At 48.4% G+C, this 9,803-nt stretch overlaps 1 protein-coding gene across 1 annotated transcript in view; it reads left to right on the top strand.

Annotated features, from left to right (window-relative positions):
- Nucleotides 1-9,803, top strand: part of SND1 (staphylococcal nuclease and tudor domain containing 1) — a gene marked incomplete at its 3' end in the record, with an annotated part of 92,485 nt that overhangs the window by 14,076 nt on the left and 68,606 nt on the right. The window lies entirely within an intron of this gene.

Genomic DNA, 9,803 nt, shown 5'->3' on the forward strand with positions numbered 1-9,803 from the left:
CCGGAAGGGGGAGATGTGGAAGGGGGGAGATGTGGGGAGGCCGATGGAGGGACGGAGAGATGGAGAGGTGGAAAGAGATGGACACGTGGAGAGCAGAGACGGAGATAGAGATGGAGAGATGTGAAATGGAGAGGTGGAGACGTGGAGAGATGGAGTCGGGAAGAGACAGGGAGGTGGAGAAGTGAGGACAGGAGATGTGGAGAGGTGGAGTTGTGGGGGTATGGAGAGGTGGGGAGATGGAGAGGTGGAAAGACACGGAGAGGTGGTGAAATGGAGAGATGGAGAGGAGGAGACGTGCAGAGATGGAGAGGTGGAGGGGGGGGACAGATGTGGAGACGGGGAGAGGTGAAGATGTGGAGAGGATGAGAGATGGAGACAGATAAAGACACGGGGAGGTGAAAAGACAGGTGGAGAAACGCTGAAATGGAGAGATGGAGAGGTGGAGCGATGGAGACAGAATTACGGAGACACGGAAAGGCGGAGAGGTAAAGGTGTGAAGAGGTGGAATGATGGAGAGGGGGGAAAAGGAGAGCTGGAGAGGTGTGGAGGTGTAATCAGGGAGATTGGAGAGGTGGAAAGGCAGAGGTGGAGCGGTGGAGACAGATTGGGAGATATGGAGAGATGGAGAGGTGGGGTCAGAGCTCTGGAGAGGTGGAAGCGAGATCCAGGAGACACCTTGCAGCTGCATTTTGTGCTTCTGGGACCTTCCCCTGCTCCTCAGGGAAGAGCTTTTGCAAGAATTCTGTTGGTGGTGGCTCAGTATCCCAGGGACAGGATGGGGATGCTGAGGATCCCAGGGGAAGGACAAGGATACTCAGGATGCCAGGGACAGGATGGGAACGCCGTGCTTCCCAGGGAAGGACGAGGATGCTGAGCCTCTCAGGGATAGAGTGGGAGCGCTGTGTTTCCTGGGGGTGGGATGGGGATGCTGAGCATTCCAGGGATAGCGTGGGGATGCTTTCCTTGGAAAGGCCAGGGGTGCTGGGCTGCCCGGGCTTTCAGGAGCTGGCACACGGTGGCTCTGCTCCGGTGGGCCGGGAATGCCGGCTCCGTGTGCCATCATCACACACCGGGGGTGGTGGGGACCCGAGTGTCCCCTCCCACCAGCACCTGGTCACTCCAGGTGGAGCCGGGAGGCAGGAAGGCAGGCAGGAAGGAAGGAAGGAAGGAAGGAGCACCCAGTGCCCACCATCCCCAGGCAGGATCGGGGCGTTGGGGTCACCGGGGGCTGTGGAGGGGAGAGCAAAGCTCGGGTGTCCCAAAGGGGGGCGTGTCCCAGGAAAGGCGCCCAGGGGCCGGTTCGGCAGCAGCTCAGCAGGGAGGGGGTGTCCCTCACCGCTCTGTCGGGGACTTTGCAGGGGACAGGGATCCAACCAAGCAGATCCAACATCTTCACTTTTGCCTTTACCTCCACCTCCATCTCTGTCTCCATTTTCATCTGCATCTTCATTTCTCTTTCCATCTTTATTTTTCCCTCCATGTTAATGTCTGCCTTAGTCTCCATCTCCATCTTTGTCTCCCTCTTTGTATCCTTTTTTTTCCTCTGCTTTCATCCCTGCCTTCGTCTCCATCCCATCTCCACCTTCATCTCCATCCCATCTCCTCCTCCACCCCCAGACCATCTCCATCTCCATTCCCAACCCCATTCCCCATCTTCATCCCCGTTTCCATCCAATCTCCATCCCATCCCATCTCATCTCCATTCCATCTCCAACCCCATCTCCATCCCCACATCCATCCCCTCTCCATTCACATCCCATCTCCCTGTTTGTGTCTCTGGGCTGTTCCGCAGGGAGGAACGGGGAGAGCCCCGTGCCAGGCCTGGCTGTGGCTCAGGGCAGAACGGCTCTGCTCGGGGCTTAGGGACCCCTTCCCTCTCCATTGTCCCATCCCTGATCCCACTGGCGATGTCCAGAAGGTTTTTCCCCTCTGGAGACAGGGAGGGGGTGCTGAGCCCCTGCCCTGCCTGGGAGAACAGCTGGAGCTGGGGGCAATGGATCCTTGTCCCATTCCATGCTGGCATCAGGAACTGGAATGTGCTGGTAATTGAGGTCTTGGAGCTGGGAAGGGACCCAGGGAAGTAGATGGGACCCTGCAGGGACAGTGGGTGAGGAGCTGGGAGGAGGGAGGGGACCTGCTCTGCCAGAGGAGTGACAGCGGGGCTGCTCGGGAATGGGACACGGAGGGACACTGGAACAGGGACATGGAGAGGGTGGAACAGGGACATGGAGGGAGCAGAACAAGGACATGGAGTGGCACAGGAACAGGGACATGGAGAGGGACATGGGAACAGGGTCAGGGAGGGAATGGAACGGGGACATGGAGTGGCACAGGAGCAGGGACATGGACGGAATGGAACAGGGACAGGGAGGGAAATCGGAATGGGAACAGGGACACACGGAGTGGCGTAGGAACAGGGACACGGGGAGTGGAATAGACAGAGGGAGCAGAACAGGGAACGCCATTATCCCGGGAGATTTCAAGGCATTCACTTGCTGCCAAAGCGCCACTGCTCATTCCTGGGATTTTGTGTGGAATTCAGCGTCTGCATTCCCTGGGTGGCACTGGCGGGGGCGGCACAGCCCCCATCCCACAGGGAACATGTGCCAGCGGCTCAAAGGAACCAGGTCCCAGGGCACCCTCAGTCCCAGGGCACCCCCAGCGCTGTCACGAGCCGCGCGCAGGGACGGGCGTTGGGATAACCGGATTTGGGAATTACCATCCCTCCCCAGAGGAGACCACGGAGGCTCCACATCCAGTTCCCGATGTTCCTTCTCCTCATCCCGGCTCAGAGCCAGCTCCGTGCTGATCCCGGAGGAGCGGCCGGAGGGCAGAGGGATGAGGCGCAGCTCCCAGGGGATCCACTCGGCACTTCCAGGAGGACATTCCCATCCCTTGAAGTGTCCCAGACCAGGCTGGACATTGGGGCTGGAGCAGCCTGGCACAGTGGGAGGTGTCCCTGCCATGGCAGGGCTGGCACTGGAGGGGCTCTGAGGTCCCTTCCAACCCAAATTCCACAATTCCTTGATTTCCCTCCCTTTGTTGCTCCTTCCTACGCGTCCAGGGCTGTTTTGCACCGTTCTGAGCTTTCTCCCTGCAGAAGATCGCCCTGTTCCCCACCGAGCACCGGAATACCTGGAAAATCCCATTCTTTTCTCCTGCAGAATGCACAGGTGGAAGTTAAAAGCCCAGATGACTCAGCCGACCAAGGAACCCGAGTTTATCCCCACGTTCCCACCTACAATTCCACTTTCTTTTCCATCAAAATGATGATTATTAAAGGATTCAGGCTAAAAGAGGCAATTTGGGGGCTTGAAGGTGTCCTCCCCATCGTGGCTGGTGGGATGTAGGTGCAAGATGGGACAGTGACACGGTGAGGAGCGGGCCCAGAAATTCCATAAATCAGGATAACGGAGCTGCTTTTCCAGGTTTTGGAGGGGAGAAGATTTCTTGCCCCGAAAGAGGGGCTAAGTATTAAAAGAGGGGATAACCCAAGGAATTAACAAATCCTCATCAAAAGGCCAGAGCAGGGAAATCAGAAGTGGTGGAAAGTGGTGGTGGGTTGGGAGAGAGCCGGAAGAGGATTCCTCATGGATTGGGAGACTTCGGCGTGGCCAGCGCAGTAAAATCCCAGAGTGGGACCCCCGGGACCCTCTGGAAAAGGGGCCGAGGGCTGCACCGGGATCTGCGTGTGGGAGACAAACCCCGGAGTGAGCCCACAGGGAAAATATCGTAAACGTGGGGAAAAAAAATCCTAAACATGGAAAAAAGCATCGTAAACATGGAAAAAAACATGGTAAATATGGAAAAAAAAATCATAAACATGGAAAAACATTGTAAACATGGAAAAAAGCATCGTAAACATGGAAAAAAAATCTAAACATGGAAAAACATCGTAAACATGGAAAAAAGCATCGTAAACATGGAAAAAAATCCTAAATATGGAAAAAAATCCTAAACATGGAAAAAAAAATCCTAAACATGGAAAAACATCGTAAACATGGAAAAAAGCATCGTAAACATGGAAAAAAATCCTAAATATGGAAAAAAATCCTAAACATGGAAAAAAAAATCCTAAACATGGAAAAACATCGTAAACATGGAAAAAAGCATCATAAACATGGGAAAAAACATGGTAAATATTGGGAAAAAAATCATAAACATGGAAAAACATTGTAAACATGGAAAAAAGCATCGTAAACATGGAAAAAAAAATGGTAAATATGGAAAAAAAAATCATAAACATGGAAAAACATTGTAAACATGGAAAAAAGCATCGTAAACATGGAAAAAAACATGGTAAATATGGAAAAAAAAATCATAAACATGGAAAAACATTGTAAACATGGAAAAAAGCATCGTAAACATGGAAAAAAACATGGTAAATATGGAAAAAAAAATCATAAACATGGAAAAACATTGTAAACATGGAAAAAAGCATCGTAAACATGGAAAAAAACATGGTAAATATGGAAAAAAAAATCATAAACATGGAAAAACATTGTAAACATGGAAAAAAGCATCGTAAACATGGAAAAAAACATGGTAAATATGGAAAAAAAAATCATAAACATGGAAAAACATTGTAAACATGGAAAAAAGCATCGTAAACATGGAAAAAAACATGGTAAATATGGAAAAAAAAATCATAAACATGGAAAAACATTGTAAACATGGAAAAAAGCATCGTAAACATGGAAAAAAACATGGTAAATATGGAAAAAAAAATCATAAACATGGAAAAACATTGTAAACATGGAAAAAAGCATCGTAAACATGGAAAAAAACATGGTAAATATGGAAAAAAAAATCATAAACATGGAAAAACATTGTAAACATGGAAAAAAGCATCGTAAACATGGAAAAAAACATGGTAAATATGGAAAAAAAAATCATAAACATGGAAAAACATTGTAAACATGGAAAAAAGCATCGTAAACATGGAAAAAAACATGGTAAATATGGAAAAAAAAATCATAAACATGGAAAAACATTGTAAACATGGAAAAAAGCATCGTAAACATGGAAAAAAACATGGTAAATATGGAAAAAAAAATCATAAACATGGAAAAACATTGTAAACATGGAAAAAAGCATCGTAAACATGGAAAAAAACATGGTAAATATGGAAAAAAAAATCATAAACATGGAAAAACATTGTAAACATGGAAAAAAGCATCGTAAACATGGAAAAAAACATGGTAAATATGGAAAAAAAAATCATAAACATGGAAAAACATTGTAAACATGGAAAAAAGCATCGTAAACATGGAAAAAAACATGGTAAATATGGAAAAAAAAATCATAAACATGGAAAAACATTGTAAACATGGAAAAAAGCATCGTAAACATGGAAAAAAACATGGTAAATATGGAAAAAAAAATCATAAACATGGAAAAACATTGTAAACATGGAAAAAAGCATCGTAAACATGGAAAAAAACATGGTAAATATGGAAAAAAAAATCATAAACATGGAAAAACATTGTAAACATGGAAAAAAGCATCGTAAACATGGAAAAAAACATGGTAAATATGGAAAAAAAAATCATAAACATGGAAAAACATTGTAAACATGGAAAAAAGCATCGTAAACATGGAAAAAAACATGGTAAATATGGAAAAAAAAATCATAAACATGGAAAAACATTGTAAACATGGAAAAAAGCATCGTAAACATGGAAAAAAACATGGTAAATATGGAAAAAAAAATCATAAACATGGAAAAACATTGTAAACATGGAAAAAAGCATCGTAAACATGGAAAAAAACATGGTAAATATGGAAAAAAAAATCATAAACATGGAAAAACATTGTAAACATGGAAAAAAGCATCGTAAACATGGAAAAAAACATGGTAAATATGGAAAAAAAAATCATAAACATGGAAAAACATTGTAAACATGGAAAAAAGCATCGTAAACATGGAAAAAAACATGGTAAATATGGAAAAAAAAATCATAAACATGGAAAAACATTGTAAACATGGAAAAAAGCATCGTAAACATGGAAAAAAACATGGTAAATATGGAAAAAAAAATCATAAACATGGAAAAACATTGTAAACATGGAAAAAAGCATCGTAAACATGGAAAAAAACATGGTAAATATGGAAAAAAAAATCATAAACATGGAAAAACATTGTAAACATGGAAAAAAGCATCGTAAACATGGAAAAAAACATGGTAAATATGGAAAAAAAAATCATAAACATGGAAAAACATTGTAAACATGGAAAAAAGCATCGTAAACATGGAAAAAAACATGGTAAATATGGAAAAAAAAATCATAAACATGGAAAAACATTGTAAACATGGAAAAAAGCATCGTAAACATGGAAAAAAACATGGTAAATATGGAAAAAAAAATCATAAACATGGAAAAACATTGTAAACATGGAAAAAAGCATCGTAAACATGGAAAAAAACATGGTAAATATGGAAAAAAAAATCATAAACATGGAAAAACATTGTAAACATGGAAAAAAGCATCGTAAACATGGAAAAAAACATGGTAAATATGGAAAAAAAAATCATAAACATGGAAAAACATTGTAAACATGGAAAAAAGCATCGTAAACATGGAAAAAAACATGGTAAATATGGAAAAAAAAATCATAAACATGGAAAAACATTGTAAACATGGAAAAAAGCATCGTAAACATGGAAAAAAACATGGTAAATATGGAAAAAAAAATCATAAACATGGAAAAACATTGTAAACATGGAAAAAAGCATCGTAAACATGGAAAAAAACATGGTAAATATGGAAAAAAAAATCATAAACATGGAAAAACATTGTAAACATGGAAAAAAGCATCGTAAACATGGAAAAAAACATGGTAAATATGGAAAAAAAAATCATAAACATGGAAAAACATTGTAAACATGGAAAAAAGCATCGTAAACATGGAAAAAAACATGGTAAATATGGAAAAAAAAATCATAAACATGGAAAAACATTGTAAACATGGAAAAAAGCATCGTGAGGACACTGCGGGGCTGGGGATGGAGACTGGAAGTCTGGGAACGCATGACAGGGATCTAGGGATGGACCCTAGAGGTTTGGAGGTGGACTCTGGGGGTCGAGATGGGCACTGGGGATGTGAGGCTGGACAGTGGAGGTCTGGGAACGGATGCTGCGGGGCTGGGGATGGACCCCAGAGGTTTGGGGACAGACACGGGGGCTTGGGAGGAGCACCGGGAATCTGCGGATGGATGCTGGAGGTTTGGGAATGGACACTGGAGGTCTGTGGTCAGACACCGGGGGTCTGGGGACACCGGGGGTCTGGGGACACCGGAGGTCTGGCCTGGCACCATCCCCGTGCTGTGTCTCACCCTGCCCTGTCTCCTGCCCAAGCAGCAGATTTTGGGATGCTCAGGAAAACCCTCACCTGGCTGCTTGTGCCTGCCCGACGCCATCCAAGGGGATGTGGATCCACAGCAGGATTTTGGGAAGGATTTTGGAGCCTGCTGGCTGGGAGGCAGCCGTGCCTGGCGGTGCCCTGTGCCCCGGGATGTGCTCCGTGGTCCCCTTCCCTTTCCAGCCAGCCCAAAACCCCCCGGGGAGAGGCGGTCCCTGGCTCTCCGTGGAGCTGCCGGAGCAGCCGGATCGGTGCCAGCCATGTGCTCCGCTGCGGTTCCCGTCACAGCTCTGAGGTTTTGGGGGTTTTTTGCACCTTCCTGTTGCACAGTTCCCCTGGAATCACAGCGAGACCATGGGGTTTGGGAGCATGAGTTTGGGATGAAGAGCAGGAATTTTCCTCCCACTCCTGCCAGGATTTTTAACCCTTTGTGCCCCTCATGGGCAGCTCTGGATTCTGCATGTGCCAGCTGGATTTCGGTGCTGTCCCCTCCAGTGCTTCGGAGCCACCTCGGCAGCACGAGTTGGGTCTGTCCACCCCGAGTGCCTGTGCCGTGCCCTGTCCCTTTTCCAGGCTGGATTAAGCCTGGTTTAAGCCCACATTTGTCTGGTGGAGCCCTCAGTGGGACAGATGGCACCTGGGGTGACTTTTGCTAGCAGGGTGGGATGGTGACACCTGGGTGCTGGGACAGTGTCCCGATCCCATTCCTGCCACTGCCCGATCCCTGGAGCCATTCCCCAGCTGAGGATCCCGACAGCCACGTGCATGCCTGACAAACGGGATGTGTGGCCACTCCATGGGCGGGGACAGGGTCACAGGGGTCTGGAGCCAGGCATGGAGTCTCCCCCCAAAGCACTGGAACACGGAGCAGCTCCGCCAAGGATCCCACCCCAGGATCCAGGGCTCGTGGTGGGGATGGAACAGAGCAGCTCCGGCATCCCCTGGCCTCCTCATGCCCTATAAATTAAAGATTAAGGTTAATTACAGCCATGAAACCTCTAGGTCCTTAAGCACAGAGAGCACTGAGCCTTTGCCGGGATCGCTCTGGGCGTAGCTTGGGCCGCAATTCCCGGTGGCTTCTGCAGCATTCCCGGCTCTGCCGTGGCTCTGGGTGATGGGGGGCAGCAGAAGGCGTGCAGGGGGCACCCGGGCCCTCGGGGGGGCTCAGTGGGGCTCGTTGCAGAGGGATTTGGTGTCCTGGGCACGGGGCCAGGCTGGCTCTGGTGGTGGAGCAGAGCCAGAGGGGTTTGGGATCCCTGCGAGCATCCGTGGGGATTTGGGGTGGCAGGGAGCCAGGGCTGAAAGCCGACCCCGAGGCTGGATACAGCGATCCCGTGTGCCCAGAGCCAGCAGCGGTGCGAGCGGGAATGGGGAGATCCCAGGAATACGGGGAGAGCCCAGGGAACAAGGAGATCCTGGGAACAGGGACAGCTCTGTCTGCTGGCCCGGAGCCTGGCCCTGCCGCGGGAGCTGGGACCGTGCCTGACTTGGAATGTGGGGCTGGAGGTGTGGGGGAACCCTGGGAGAGAGGACGGAGGTGGGACTGCCCAGCTCGGAGCTCTCAGCAGCCATGGGGGGGATGGCCCGGCTGGGCTCATCTGGGAAGCACCAGGAGGAAAATCCCGATTTTCCAAATCCTCCTTGGTGTTCTGTGGGCACAGAGGTGACCCCAAGTCCAGGTGTGCTGAGCTCTGGGGGAGGGGTCAGAAGGGACCTCAGAGCCCCTCCAGTGCCAGCCCTGCCATGGGCAGGGACACCTCCCACTGTGCCAGGTTCTTCCAAGCCTTGTCCGTCCTTGGATACTTCAAGGGATGTGGAATCCTCGACCTCTCTGGACGGAGACACAAACTCGTAATGCAAATAATCCCATTTGTGCTCACATTTTCCACACCTCACGGAATGCCAAGCCCAGGGAGGAAGTTTTCATTAATCAGCTTTGGAGAATATTTTTAGGAAGCTGTCCCATCAATTAATGACTGGAATCCTTTCCTTTCACTCCTTGTTTTCCATTTTACAGAAAAGCAAAGGAAAATGGACTTTTAGAGATTTATTTTGCTGTTAAATTCACTGAGGCTCCAGAGCAGAGGGGCTCCACCCCTGGAGCAGCTCCGGGGCCTCTCTGGGCTCTCTCCAGCAGCTCCAGGTCCTGCTGCTGTGTCCCCAGGGCTGGGGCAGCTCTGCAGGTGGGCTCTCACCTTGGCACAGGGACAGAATTCCCTGTTTCCCTGCTGGGGATGAGCGCAGGACATGGATTTTGGCCCCATCCTGGGGGGGTGGGACAGCTCCTGGCTCTTCGGGCTGTCACACGCGGTGCTGCCGAGTCCCCGGGCAGGGCAGGGCGCATCCCTTGGCAATTCTGTGTGTCCGTGCAGCGTCGCCTTCCCGTGCGCAACCCGTCCCTTCCCGGCTGCCACCGCCGTGTCTGGGGGGCCCCGGTGAC

Source organism: Corvus brachyrhynchos, unplaced genomic scaffold (genome assembly GCF_000691975.1).
Source record: "Corvus brachyrhynchos isolate BGI_N302 unplaced genomic scaffold, ASM69197v1 scaffold197, whole genome shotgun sequence".
Classification (NCBI taxonomy): domain Eukaryota; kingdom Metazoa; phylum Chordata; class Aves; order Passeriformes; family Corvidae; genus Corvus; species Corvus brachyrhynchos.